Source organism: Sorex araneus, chromosome 2 (assembly GCF_027595985.1).
Source record: "Sorex araneus isolate mSorAra2 chromosome 2, mSorAra2.pri, whole genome shotgun sequence".
NCBI lineage: Eukaryota > Metazoa > Chordata > Mammalia > Eulipotyphla > Soricidae > Sorex > Sorex araneus.
In genome coordinates, this window is record NC_073303.1 from 61,868,415 (window position 1) to 61,884,838 (window position 16,424).

A 16,424-nucleotide genomic window follows, 5' to 3' on the forward strand; every position below is an offset into this window, starting at 1 on the left:
CTGGCATTCAAATTGATTCCAGGAATACAAATGTTAAAGAAGGTAATCTGCAATTGGTTACCTTAGCTGATTAGAGTTTAAGGAAATAATATTCTTCCTCTGATTAGCAAAGTGACATTGGCAGTGCATAGGAAATAGTAGAAAAATAGTATTTTTTCAGTTATTATATTTTATTTCACCAGTTCTGAAATTCCCATGACAAAGGAGACTTTGGATCACCAAGTAGTTTCTGCTATTAATTATATGTATATATAATTAATAGCAGAATTATATATATATAATTGTGTGTTATATATGTATATATAACACACACACACATATATATATAATTCACTGTCACTGTTACTATCATTCTGTTGCGCATCATCTATTTGCTTGAGTGGGTACCAGTAACGTCTCAATTGTGAGACTTGTTACTGTTTTGACATATGGAATATGCCATGGGTAGCTTGCCAGGTTCTGCCTTATGGGCAAGATACTCTTGGTAGCTTGCTAGACTCTCCGAGAGGGGCAAAAGAATCAAACCTGTGTCATCCACATGCAAGGCAAAGGCCCTACCCACTGGGCTACTGGTCCAGCCCCGCCCAAAAAGAAAAAAAAATCAATTAAATATCTCATAAACAAATATTCATTTATATAATTAAAGATTTAAATTTATTAGATTCTATGGAGAATGAGAATGAGTTTAGGGCTTTGGATCTCTACACTGATGTGTATAATGAATTTAGAAACTTCTATAATTTGACATAAACACATATTCCCTACAAATTTCTTAAATCCAAGACCGAAGTATAATTTGAAAAGCTGGCTCAATAATCTTGAGGCTTTTTATGTTATAGTTAAGTCATTGATTGGGACAAATTAGGATGATGAGAGTTGGTTTAGACACACATTGGCTGATTCTGGTGACACTTTAACTTGTATATTTTAATGAGTTTCACTTGGGACAAACAGTACTCTATCGCTCTGCAGTTTGAAGATTTATATTCCCTCTTACCTGAAAAGCTTGAATGTCTCGGCCAGAGTTACTTCATTTACAAGGGAATAATTATACAGTCTAGACATAACTCCTGTCACCCTCACTTTCTAGGCCTCAAACAACATTCTGTAGCAAAACTCTTCAGATCTATCTAACATATTCCCAGAAATAAGATCAAAATGATCACATGAGAAATAACTACTATATACATCAAAAACATTAAGATCCATAATTTTTATTCATATTAGTGGAAACTTGAGGAATATGGGTGCAAATGGATGTTGGATCAAAGTTGGAGAATATGATGCTCAACTTGGTTGAATTTGGTTTAGTATGCAAATATTCTGTACTTGGTGTCATTTAAATAGTTGATAAGTGGTTCCAATTTTTGGTTTGGTTAGTAGGTTAAACAATGTTAAGTTGTAAGAACTCTTTTTGCTATTCTATAAAAACAGTGCGTCCCAAAGTTTTTAATTTTTTTTATGACTGTGGCCTCGTGATGACCTTATTTCTTTTCTGTGACGCTCATGTTCTATTGTTTAACCCCTTCATCTCATGTCATGACCTCCTATTTATGTGGTTTTTCACGTGTGCTCCTCTTGGAATATTCCCAGGGCCAAAAGCAGTCATTTGGGCCTCAGCTTAGAAACAATACTATAAAGTACAATATCCAAAATTGTAGGAATTCTGGAACGTGAGAATAGATCTATCCTGTAAGACCTTCTCACTTATCCATATAGATATCGGAAGAATATTTCATTTATCAAGGTGTTGAGATGTGCATACGTAAAGGGTTTGCAGTTGTTTTTGAAAAACTCTATAGGACTTATTCCTGTAGCACAAAAATCACAATATGAAGCACTGCCACTAATACACGAATCCTGCAAATAGAGATGATAGGGTCAAGATGGCATGGACTTAATAGTAATCACATATTTAACAGAGACAATGTGGGTAAAATGACCAAAATGAATAGTATATATCTGAAGCAGTGATCAGAATGATTTTACCTATGGAGAAATTTGTCTGTATTTGGTCATGATAATCCCAAGGATTAAAATTTCTAAGTAGGGGCTGGAGCAATAGCACAGCAGGTAGGGCGTTTGCCTTGCACGCGGCCGACCCGGGTTCGATTCCCAGCATCCCACATGGTCCCCTGAGCACCGCCAGGGGTAATTCCTGAGTGCAGAGCCAGGAGCAACCCCTGTGCATCGTTGGGTGTGACCCAAAAAGCAAAAAATAAATAAATAAATAAATAAATAAAATAAAATAAAATTTCTAAGTAGTTTGCTAATATTATACTTGATTTGTAAAAATGTAATAAAAATCTAAGCCTAATGGAAATTTCCTAGAATTTCTAAAATGGAGACTCAAGTCCCATCCTTGAGTCATTTCACAGTGGCATTTTTTAAACTTTTTGGTAAGTTTTCCTGTATATTTAGTTGACTAGGTGAAAAGAAAAAGATGTCAATATCATTGAAAGAAACCTAAAGAATTGTGATTTTACTAGAAGCAAGAATCCTAGTTCAATAATCAGATATATGGATTGAACATCAGGTATTGATCATGCAGTGAAACAGGACAGGATGATAGTTTTAGGTTGGAGTCTTTATTGGGACTTTTTTGGGGGGAAGATTAGGAAAGCAGATTAGGATTGTCAATTTGAATAATTTCACAGTCTCTAACCTATTGGAGAGACTCCTTATTGTCTGTTCTTGTATTATACTGATTAATGCAGAGAAAATCAAGGAAGTATGGCCTTGGGTTTTCTAAGTGTGTTCCTAAGGTCTTAGCTTATGCTAATACTTGCCAAGCCTTAAGATGGCCAATCATTCCCTAGCCAGAAAGACTTTTGTAAGATGCAAAAATGTCATTCACAGGATATCTTCAGGAGTTAACGCAGCTACATTAAGAGCACTGCATAGCCAGAATTAATTCAATATATTTCTTTTTCTGTAGACTTCACAAAGTGATCTGTTGACATTTGCAAAGATGGCAGTGCATTTGAGAAAGGGAACATTACTGTACTTTTAAGGGATTAGTTAACTCTGGCTCTGAACGTCCAGTAATTCCTAAAGGCAAAATGTCATCACGATTGAGCAGAGAAGAGGCATATGGAAGATCAGGAAACCAATATTGTGACTGATGTTTTGCTTGGCAAGGGGATCACTGAGATTCCAAGTTCACGATATGAATATTTCCAAGTTCCAAATGACAAATTGGAAAAGACACTCTAAGAATACTGGGATAGCTATGCTGCTTACTTGGTACATGAACTGAGAATTTTTTTTAATTTTATTTTATTTTATTTCTTTTTAGTTCTTTTATTGAATCACCATGTGGAAAGTTACAAAGCTTTCAGGTTTAAGAACTGAGAATTTTTATGGTGACATAGGAAAAGAAAAAAGTAAGTGTTCCAAACAATGCTTATCCACAAAAATTAAATAATAGTAAAGAGAATAGTAAAGATAAAGCAATGTCTGGTACCTGGGAAGTTTCTAATATTAGTACCTTCATAATATTAAGATTTCTAATTGTACACTAGAATTTTTTTTCTAGTATATTTCCAATCAACTCTTATTTGGCCTTTGCATAAGACACATGTTGGACAATGACTTCACTATGTAGCAAATCCAATTGTAAAAGTGGTTTTATGTTGTGGTTTCGATACTGGAGCAGATCAAACCATACTTATCAGACAGTTATTCCCTCTCTTCCCCTACCCCTCCCCACACACACTAGGCAGCACAAAACCCATACAATTTTATTTAGCATTTTCTTTCTTTTCTGCATAGGAATAAAATGACTAGTTTTCTTTTTCTTTTTTTCTTTTTGGGTTACAACCCTAGTTTTCTAATTTTTAATAATTTAGTCTGTAGGCACCTGTTTATCTCTGCATTTTGCGGAATGTCCTACATATCACTGTATTGTTAACATCAGATGCTTGTTCTTGGTGAACAAACAATATTAATAAAAATTAAACTTTACTAGGACACATGACATCACTGGGTGTAGATGCACAGGGGTCACTCCTGGTTCATGCTCTTAGGAATTACTTCTGGCAGTGCTCTGGGGACATTTTGGGATACTGGGAATTGAACCCGGGTTGGCCATGTGCAAGGCAAACACCCTACCTACCTGTGCTATCACTCCAGTCTCAGTTTTCTAATTTTTAATAATTCAGTCTGTAGGCACCCTGATTATTTCTGCATTTTGCAGAATGTTCTACATATCACTGTATTGTTAACATCAAATGCTTATTCTTGGTGAACAAACAATATTAATAAAAATTAAAACTTTACTAGGACACGTCAATAAGAGTTGGTAAGTATATATCACAAAACTTAAAAAACTTGTATTTCTGGAAAATTTCCTAAGGTTATAATCATCTGGGGTACATCATGATTTGTTATCTATTAAGAAGGGCAGTTGCTATTTTGGGTCTCTCCTACTATGTAAATAAAAGGCAAATATCTCTATTTGGGGGGATTTCTTTATACAGATGACATGTATCTTATTCCTTGAATGATTTAATAGCTGTAATTTTTGGTGAATCTCAAAGTTTTAGCATTGTAGCATTTGGCCCAGCAGATCTAATAGTGCATGAAGTGGTGCTAGATAGAGATGTTTTATAGATTCATTATCAGGACCCACAGTAAAAATATTTAGGATTTTAGAATCTGCCAGGATGTCTTTTTCAGATAACACTTCTCTTTTTTTGGAAACTTTAGCTTGCTACTGGGTCCTAGAAGAGTCTGAGTTATTGCCCAAGCTCACCAGGTTAACATACACATTAATTTTCCAAACATTGGGAAGTTCATTGAATCATAATTTCGACAAAAAGGGCTTCATTCATTCCTTAAGTGGAGTTGTATATATGAAATCAGTCAAGCACAAAAGGCACAAATGAGTTTGATTCTGCAGATGACTCAGATTTGCATGATGCCTACACTTACCTTCAACTCACACTGAGGAAGACTATTGCTGAGCCCGCCTACAGATGGCTCTACATGACATGTGACCATTTACTGAAATGAGAAATGGTTTGGCCAGAGGAATTTGAAAAATGAGCAAAAAGTCAATCTGTATAAATCCTACATACGATTTTTTGTGTAAGAATCTTAATAAAGAGATGATTGAAATTACTTGTTCTATGGATGTTCATGAACCCCCTTCATCAGCAGTCTGTTCTTAACCAATATATGCATGAATAACAATGGTCAAGTGTTCATCAAACTTCTTTTTAACAAGATTTAATTCATAGTTCCAAGGTGATATAATTCTCAGGAGATCAGACATTCATCTATTGGCATGCTTATTAGTTAAATTATTTTTATTATAGATAAAAGTGTTTAACTCCATTGACCGATATTCTGAGTATGCATTTGTATATCCTGCACAAAATAATTCTTCAGAAACCACACATGATAACTTTTAATTGTCTTATTCAGTAGTAGTTCACACAGCATTGCTTTTGACATGAGAACTAATTTGAGAGCAGAGGCAGTGGCTGTTGTACCAGCGGTGGTGCTCAGGGCTTACTCCTGGCTCTGCATTTGGGATTTACTTTTGGAGATGGTTGGGGACCATGTGGGATGCTGGGGATTGAACCCAGGTCTGCCACATGCAAGGGAGTCACCCTACTGCTTTATAGTATATAAAATACGAGTTAGACCCATGTTTATGGAGTTTAATGATACCATTTTATTTCTCACCACACAGAGGCAGGTAATTTGTTAGATGAGTTTGAGTATTTTTTTTTGAGTATTCTATTATAGCATCAGCTGGATGGCAACATATTCTAGGGAAGGGTGATATCCAAACATTAGTATATTCTATGAATCATTAATTCAGTATAGTGCTATAATTCCCCCATTTAGAACTTCAGGTCCATTTGTTGATTGTTAGAAATGGTAAAAATTTCTAGTTTTATCTTTTTGGGGACCCACATTTAACAAAATGCTCCTAAAATATTTGCTTTTGTTATGTAAAATTTGGGTTTTCTCCACTTAGATCTCTGCCCTGTTGTCCATTCAGTAGCCCTTTCTTCAAGTCAGGTGTATTTGTGGGGTTGTTTACTGCCACTTGCTCTTGATACGTAAGAGATATGAAGAGATATGAAAAGCAAGGAGAGAATGCTATTATGTCTTAAACATTCCTCCTTACCTTCTGTGTTCTTACCTTACTTTGACTAATAAATATGGATTTAGATTTTGACAAATATTCTTGACAAGGCATAGAATGTCATCAGTGACCATACCATTCCAAGGGACGTTCTCACCCCTCCTTTCACAAAGTCCCAGTTACTTGAGTGAATGCTTTAGGGTAAACAGTAGGTGATTCCATTTAGTTTGAACTTACATCTTCCATTTCCACATTGGGAGAAAGTAAAAAATGCCTCCTCTTCCTTTTCTTACATTTTCAAGGCAGCTGGACTATTGCCCAGTCATATTGGCAAATCACATGCTTAATTTATGCTGGAGATAAAAAGTCCCCTCCCTGCTGGTTTTCAGTGCATAGAAGCATATGGAATAAAAAAGTGCCAGACCCAGCTTTGCACTCCAGGAATGTGTAGGAGGGCTTACCAGCACTTATGGGTGAAGAAAGGAGACAAAAGTGAAAATCATAAATCAGTCTAAGTTTTCTTTCATTACCCTTACTTTTACGTATTTTAAGATATATTTTTGCAAGAAATATATTGAAGAAAAGTATAATGCAATAATTAAAATGTACAAGGTGTCTTGTTTTTAAGGTGGTTTTTGTTGTTTTTCTTTCCCTGAGTTTTGTAAGACTTAAAAAATTCACTATATTATTCTCAATTTTCAAATATATCTTCCCTATATGTCCACAAGACTCTCATGAAATCGGGATATTGTTGAGTACTGTTTAATTCAATAAGAATTTTAAATTTAATTTTTAAAACTGACTGTGACAATTATAACTACTGTGATATTTTATTTTCCACTTAAAATTCAATATTTATTTGATACTTTCATTGATGGCCTGCATATTATCACTTGTACCACTTGTCATATGATTAATCTTCGATTTGCTCAAGCAGTTGACAGTAACATCTCCATTTGTCCCTGTCAAGTGCTAAGGTAGCCCAATGGCATCTGCTCGCTCCAAGAACAGGAAGAGCCTCAAACCATTCATTTAGGAATTTGACGAAGAAGTCTGACCGTCTCATAGGTGGGTGGCCACTCGGTCTTTTGACATCCCGTGGAATCCAGTCAGTAACAGCTCTAGTCCAGCAGTCATCTCTGAATTGCATTACGTATCCTGCCCATCTGATTTTTTTTTGATGCCCTGACAAATGAGACAGCATCCCTGATTCTTTTTTTTTTTAATTTTATTTTATTGAATCACCGTGACAAAAGTTACAAAGCTTTAATGTTTAAGTCTCAGTCATATAATGATCAAACCCTCATCCCTTCACCAGTGCCCCTGTTCCCCCACCAAGAACCCCAATATACCCCCCTCCCACACACACCCCCTACCTGAATGGCCAATGATCTTCACTTTATTCTCTCTATACTTTGGATACATTCAATATGTCAACAGAGAACTGACTATTATTATTCAGAATTTCCCCCCAACAATCAAACCTGCTGAAAAGGCATCATTTGATAGTTTAATTTCCATAGCTGAGAATGCAGATTATAGGAGCTCACATGGCCACAATAGCAGACGAGTGGGTTTGGATTTCTGTTGTTTTAGCTCAGTTTACAGTCTAGATGCATTTCTATAAGTCTCTGGGTGCCAAAATGGGTTAGTAGACCTCCCAGATCATAGTCTTTAAGGAGCAGAGGGGCCGTGTTGTGCACAGCTCCTCCGGATCTCATCTGGGCAGAGGGTGTGCCGGTAATACCCCCCATCCCATGATCTCTTGTATGCCACGGCACTACAAAGGGAGTACCTCTGGGTTATGAGTCCTAGAAAATGGCGGACACCACGTGGGCACTGGTACTGCTGCCGCTGCTATCTTCCCCGTAAAAAGAAAGCGCTAGGAGAGAAAATCCTTCCCTGTCCCCGGGCGGCATGAGCATCCCTGATTCTTGATCGTCCATGGAGGTCTGAACTCCGGATTCCTTCTCTCACTTGAGTGAAATGTGATATCCCAAGCATAGCTCTTCCGATTTCCCTTTGGGATACCTGAATAGCATTCTTATCCTGTTTTGTAGGACCCAGGTCTCTGAGGCATATGTTAGTGCAGGAAGAACAGTGGAATCGAAAAGATGTGCCCAGAACCAGAGGTTCTTTGTCCTCTTAACCACTTCTTCAATGCTCTTGAAGGTGTTCCACACTGCTCTTTTCCTCCTGCACAGTTCTGGCGCCAAGTCGTTCCTCATGTTGAGTTCTCGACCCAGGTACACATAGCTGCTGCTGCATTCTATAAAGGAGTTATACTGCTTACTACAAAGGAGTTTTTCAGTGTTTCTGGACACCTTTTCACAGTGCTCTCTCTTTTACCTGTTATGAATATTAAGCAGTGCCCAGTTCTTTCAGCACCTACTAACACTCATTCTCAGAACATCGACTCTTTATATTTGAAGTCAATGAGAATTCTACTTAATGGAGCAGATCTAGTCCCTGGAGACTGCATCTAAAATGGTCCTAGAAATAAATTGAAAAGTGTTTTCATAGCCAATGTATTAAGCATTTTTTTAATTTCAAACAATTGTTTCTATCCACTCATGTGATCCAAAGCACTAAAGGACTTAGGTGAATAAACAAAACCACAATCAATCAAGACAGGTGAGCTTTCCAGATTCAATTGTTTCTTTCAGTACATTTATTTATGCATATTTTATGTAAAGAGATATAAACACAAGGATAACATTTACTTTCAAAATTCTCTGTGAAAATATTTGAGTAGATGAAGTACATTACCATTCATTATTGTTTATTTCTTTGTTATGTTGAATGCAAGTATTTGTTTTCTGCCATTCATTTTCTTCTCTTTTGCTAGGAACTTTTATTTTCAACCATGAAATATTTTATTCCTTTTTCAGCCCTATGCTTAAGTGGTGCTATTCCTCCAGCTTGTAAGAAAGCAAATGACATAGACTCCTGACAATTATCACATTGCATTTTTATGGTTGTAGGAATGTTCATATGATCCCCTGAGCATCATAGAAATGCAATGATCTTGTTTTCTGGGTGCACTAGGTTAAAGACTCATTCTTTCCCCATTGAATATAAACTATAGTGGAATGGTGGTTGCTGCTGCAGTCATTTTGTAATTATATGAAAAAAAAAACAGCCAACTTCTGGTTAGCAAATTCTGAGAAACAGAAACAAAGAAAATGACTTTAGGTATCATCATCTGAGTCATTTTAGTCCTGAATCAAGATAAGTCTGATAATTCATATTGGTGTTCTTAGTTAGTCATACACCCCCACCCTTTATAACTTAAGTTGATTTGACAACAGAAATAATTATAAGTGGTACACTAATTAAAATGAATGCCTTTGCTTTTGGCACCAAAATAAAACAGCTTCTAAGTTCAAGGAATCCTCAGTTCTTAAGTGCACCATTCCACTATGTGAGAGATAATTTATGGAGTAATTAAAAGTACAGGTTTGGAGGGAGCAGGACATTGAAGAATTTCCAGAAATGTGCTATTGTAGCAATTTTTTATTTAAGAAAAAAATACACATCTATTTAAATTTGGTCTGATTCTGCCCTCGCTTGCTATTTTACAAAGAGCAAATCCTGGCACAAGTATTTGGGGACTTATAATTTAAATGAAGGCAATTTTAGGGAGCACAATGGAGGAAACAGGTAAAAAAGAGATGGGAATGGGGGAAAAGTCCTAAAACAATGAATGCATTAGTAAATCAATATTTGGCCTGAGATTTATTCTTACTGGTAACTAGAAATTCATCCTGGTTGGCAAGTGGAGTCAACTCCCACCCCTTCTTTCCTGGCTGAATATTCATCCTGGGGACTTTATATCCACTGTACTTTGTTTAAATTAAAATTTTGTTGTTATCATTTGTCTTTGTCTTGGGGTGGGTTATGGAGATGAAATAGTCTCATTTATGCATTTGTTATAGTTTGAAAGTTTTATCCTTTGTTTAAATACCATAGACATAAAATATCTGCATCTGAGCAGGAATAGGAAAGTGATGATACTGATAACTTTATTAATAGTGGGTTATAGTATAAATACACTGTTGAAGAAAGTCTAATTTGTAGTAATATAACAAGTGGGGTGTGAGAATGTGTTCTACATTATGTATATCCACTTGTTTTTTTTCTGGGGGTGTGTGTGGTGGGGGGAGGGTTGTATGATACCCAGTTGGACTTAAGGCTTATTCTTGGCTGGGTGCTCAGGGATCACTCGTGGCAGTGGCCGGGGAACCATACTTGGGGCTGGGATGAACCTGATTGGTTGTGTGAAAGCAAGTTCCCTACTTGTCGTCTTTATCTCCAGGACCACTTTTGGTTTGTTTTTAATTTTAATCTGTGTCCAGTGGATCACATTCCTTTAGAACAATAGAGATCCCTCAGAGTATATAAAAGAACCAGGTGTTCTCAGTTGCTTTGAATCAGCTGCCTGAAAATTGGAATGAGTCTAAGGATTTTGGCTGGGGTAATTTCTGCAATAATCTGCAATTGTTGGAATTTTCTTGTTCTTCGGTGAAAAGTCTTGTTTCTTCCTATTATTTCTGTGAATTGTCAATGACCTGCTCTTTGGTTGATTCTGAGTTTTAGCTCCAGTGAATTACCTTACAATAGATGTTTTCTTCCTTCTGTTTTATTTTATTTTTCTTTCCATCCCTACTGGGGTTCAACCTTATTTATTTCCTTTGAAACCTTAGAGAAGATATTTTTGCACCATTTTGGGGGGAATAGATATGTGTGTCCCATATAACTGTCAAAAGATTATGTAACAGTGAACAGATGGGGGCTGGAGGGATAGCACAGTGGGTAGGCCATTTGCCTTGCACACGGCCAACCCGGGTTCAATTCCCAGCATTCCATATGGTCCCCTGAGCACTGCCAGGAGTAATTCCTGAGTGCAAAGCCAGGAGTAATTGTGCATTGCCAGGTGTGACCCCAAAAGAAAAAAAAACAGTGAATGGGAGACTTACACCCAAGAATAGTAGAGATGAATACCAGGCGGATTGCTCCACAACTTGGATGCTGGCCGCACATGCTGGGGTAGAGGGCAGCTCAGATAGAGAAGGGACCAGCGAGTATGGGGTGCTTGGAGGGCCCGCTTGGGATGGGAGTTGCAGACTGAAAGTAGACTACAGACTGAATGATAGCCATTCAATACCTCTATTGCAAACCACAACACCTATAAGGAGAGAGAGAGTGAGCAAAAGATAATTCCCTGCCACAGAGGCTGGGTGGGGTGGGTGTGGGTGGGAGAGACACCAGATCATTGGTGATGGAGAATGGGCACTGGTGAAGGGATGGGTACTCGATCATTGTATGACTGAAACATAAAATCATGAAAGTTTGTAAGTCTGTAACTGTAACCCATGGTGTCACTGTCACTGTCACTGTCATACCCTTGCTCATTAATCTGCTCAAGCAAGCACCAGTAACGTCTCCATTGTGAGGCTTGTTACTGTTTTGGCATATCTAATATGCCACAGGTAGCTTGCCAGGCTCTGCTGTGGGGGCAAGATACTCTCAAAAGCTTGGCAGGCTACCCCACGGTGATTCATTAAAAATTATTTTTAATTTAATTTAAAAAATTGTTTTTAAAATATTGTGTAAAAGTTAGAGGTTATATCTTTGTGATAGTTTTATTTCTTAATATTTTGTATATTTATTAGTCTTGGAACATTCTAAGTTACTATCCTGGGTTTGGTTCCTTAGTAGTGGAGCTTGAGATAGATTTTTGAACATTATCTGTTCAAGAGTGAGTATAGGGAAACCTGTAAGGTAATAAAACAAATGGATTCAATTGTCTCTCAGTGAGTTCTGGATAACATAGTGTTGTTATCAGTAAGTGCAAATGAATGAGTTTTTTGTACCTCTATGTTAGTCATAAGCAGAAGGTTTATTCTGGGAGGGAAAGTATCTTCTGGACTAAGCATTTCTGGACTAAGAACTACTGTTGGTAACAAAAATTTTCAGAAGGATGCAATAATATGCTGTTGGCAACCAGTGCTTACAGGGTAAGACTTTCTTAATAAGATAATCTTTTTATGAAAGAGACCAACAATCTCTACAAATGGTCACTTCATCCTAAAATTTTTCTAACCAGACAAGGTGTTCCCAAGGGCTCTGATAAGTTAAAGTTCTCATTTCCTTTATTTGTCTTGAATCTCTTGCATCTCCGCTGCAAAAACAAAACAAAACAAAACAAAACAAAACCCAAAACCCTAGATTATTGATACACAAGACAATTTGATCTAAATGTTCTTCTGAACGGACTCAAATGTTTTTCCTGGGCCTATTCATAGGTTCACATATATGTTAAGTTAAACAAGGATCGAGCTCTTTAATTTAACTCAATGGAAAAACCTTGAAATTCAGTGTCAACTGCTCCTGATTTGTTTCTGAATGTGGAACTGAAGTTTATCATGGAAACACTTGCCTACCTTAATAGAAGAATTAATGGTTATCATTTGAAAGAACAACATTTTTTTCTTTGTAAAAGATGAAATACAATTAGATGAAATATAAGTTTGTTTTGAGTGAAATTCACGTGTACATAAGCAATGCTGTAAATAAGCCTAGAAAAAAAATACAAATTGTTCATTTTTAGTGCAATTTCAAATTATAGAGGGAAGCAGGTAAGGATGAAGGATTTTATGGTTTAATATATAAATCCAAAACATTTAGAATTTGCTCTGACAACATGATGCTAGAGTTCAAATGTCATGTAAAAAAGAACTTTCTCTGTATATATTTTGTAGTGGACTTGAGCATGGCAAAACCAGGATGGGGACATTTGTTATGTAGATTTTCTATAACATGAAAAATGATAACATTTTGAAATAGAGATTATGACAAGTATGATGAAGAGAATGGTAAGCTTAGGTGATATTTTAAAAGTGCAAAGAAGAACAGATGATGGATAAACACAAATAAGAGAAAGCAATTCTTAGAGAAGAGTACTTGCTTTTGGACTTGAATTCTGTCATTTTGCTAATGCTCTCCACCCCTCTTTATGTTACTTTAACATAGTAAAATTGGAATTATGCTCTACATATTATTTTCAGATGACCATATCAAGAGCATCCTTTATCATAATAAATATATATATTAAATATTAATTTTAGTAACTGTACAATATGTTATAAATAATATGGAAGTTTATTCTTGTTTACATTTAGACCATTGACTACCTTTAGATGTTATCTTTAAATATTACAAACATCACTATTAAAAACATCTTCACAGCCAAATATTAAGTCAAATATAAACAGTTATTTATATTCTTTTTCTCCTCCCCACATGTTCTCTGTCACTTTAGGGGCGTGGCGGGGTTGGGCCACACCTTCCCTCTATGCTCAGGAGTCACTTCTGGCAGGATTGGGGGACCATACGGGATGCCGGATACAACCCAGGTAGGCCACATGCAAGACAAGCGGTCTATACGCTATCCTATCACTCAGACTCTCTAGCCCATATTCTTAATTATTAATTTAGGATATTTCTTGAATGGAAATTGCCAGAAAAAAATATGTATTGCTTTTGGGCCAAAACACAGCTGTGCAATGCTCAGGGCTAACTCCTAGTCTGAACTCAGGTATCACTCCTCTGCATGCAAGGCAACACCTAACACACGGTACTATCACTCTGGCCCAAATTGCTGTAGTTTTTTTTTGGGGGGGGGGGTGGGGGGAGGGGAAACACTTGGAAGTGCTTAGGAGTTTTTGCACTTTTCCTGGTTTTGCGATGAGGGAGCATGGATTGAACCTGGATCATCTACATGCAAGACAAGTTTCTCTGGCCTGACTTTGGCCCCAAATTGCTGTGTTTTTGAAGTTTTTAACAAATACCACTACTAGGTTTTCAGAAGTTTTATGTCTTGAGGTGTTCATTGAAAAACTCCATCCTTTGATTTGAAATGTCTTGGAAATTCAACTCTGTTACAAAGAGCATTTTCTAAATGTGCTCTACTGGTATTAATTTTAAATTTTGATCACTACTTTACTTTTGTCTAATTTTTCCATGGTATTAAGGTATTAAGGGAACTAGAATTTTTTATGATTTTTGTTGAGGTCTCCTTTTTGAGTTTGTATCTTGATTCCCTTTGGAAAAATATAAAATAATCTCAGGCAATTAACTACAAAATTTATTTGCATTCTCTATTAATCAACTGATAATTACTAAATTTAGCCATCAATTTAGTAATTCAAACATTATACTTATTGTAGATGAAATGAATAAGGTTTCCTCCAAATCATTTGAATAGTTTATATTTATCCAGAGATGATGACAAGGATGATAATAATAGGCCCTGTTATTTATGTGGTACTTTTTTTTTATGAGTTTAGCAATGCTTATTCAGCAACTCTATAAAATAACACATTACCTTCATGAAGCATGTAAGAAAGAAAGATATTTCAATGAAACATCATATGTGTGAGAATTCCATGAATTCCCAGTCACATTGCAGGTCCACTGGAGGCAGCCGTCCTCCTCAATCCTGGCAGCTTTACTAGTGCTTCCTGGCGCTGTTCAGTATTTTAACTGAGGCATTATGATTAAAGAGAACGTAGCTTATGAACTCTCAAAGCTTTTATCAGAAAAACAAACAAACCCCAAAAGACTTTCCAGGACCTCAGGTTTATTTTAAATCATTTTAATAGGGGTCACACTTAACAGTTCTCATGGCTCCGAGCAATATTTAAGTGGGGACATGCGATGGTTAGGGCCTCATGCATGATAGATCAGTTCTCTGCCACTTGAGTTATCCTCCAGGCCTGCGGTATGCTTTTCGAAGTACCAATTTGAGAACATGTGCTTTATCCTACGGCAGAGGGAATAGAGAATGATAACTGAGATATCTTTCTTTGGGATTAATTATTTTGACTTCAATTTTGCACTCAATCTCCTGACATCCACTTTCTGCCCTATCATCATTCAGACCTGATGGAGTTTAAGTCCACATTATCAATGAATCCTAATAGAGAAATTCAATATTCTGAATTTTTATATTGTACATTCAAACATATTAAAATTCCACATTGGGCTATTTTGCATTTTTATGTAATAGTGTATAAATCAAGAGGTCAATGATGGCAGATTTTAAAACTTCAAATGATAATTATATCAGTTGAAAAAAAGACAACTTTTTTCAACATAATATCCACCAAAAGAAGGGCAATAAAGTTATAAAACAACTATTCATAAACCTGATGAGACTCTCTGATGGCAGAACAATACAAGTTGGAGACATTAACATGCTCCTGTCATCATTGCACAGGTAACCAGAGAGAACATAAACAAGGAAAGGAGGTTCTGGACCAATTGTAAAGCCTGCAGGGTGCTCGTTTTGCACACGGTCGACCAGTTTTGATCCATGGCACCTGTATGATCCCCTGAGCCCTGCCTGCAGTGATTCCTGGGTTGGATCTAGGAGTCAGCCCTGAGCACTGTTGAGTGTGCCTGCCCAGCCCCCCCAACACACACACACACAAACACACACAAATGACACATCACAAAGAAATGAAAGCCCTAAATAAGGAACTGATATAACTCAGGTTAATACATACTAGACCCTCCATATTTCTAGTCATGCCTTACTCTGTAGTGCATAGAAAACATTTTTAAGCACAGATCACAGTTTGAGTGTCCATAAAATAAACATAGAAATTATAGTATTTAGACCACAATGTGATGATTGTTGAAATATCTATAGGGGGAAAAAAGGTGGTCAGAAGCTACAACATTTATTTTTCTTGTATTGTTAGAAAGTTTGGGGTTGACTTACAGTGGTCAGGGCTTATTTCTGGTTCTGTGCTCAGGGAGCATTCCTGGCAGTGCTCTGGAAAGCATATGCAATACCACACTGTGGTCAATAACACGCAAGGCAATTGTTTGAATTTCTATACTATCTTTCTAATCAAAATTCAACATTTTGAAATTGAACAATATACAGCTAATCAACCATTGAGTCAAAGAGCAAATCAAAGAAAAACTAAAAAGTTTCCTTAGAACAAACCAGAAGGAAATCACAAGCTATCAGGATCTATGGGATACAACAAAAAGTAGTACTGAGGGGCAGCTCAGAACAGTAGAGGGTTATATCAGGAAGTATGGGAAAGGTCGAACAAATCACCTGCCCTCATGACTTGAGAAGCTACTAAAAGAAAAATGAATGAATTCCAAATAAGAGCAAAAAGTAAGTGTAGAGTAGAAATAAATGATATTGAAATAGAATTGTAGCACTGTCGTCCCGTTGTTCACCAATTTGCTCTAGCGGGCACCAGTAATGTTTCCAATATGAGACTTGTTGTTACTG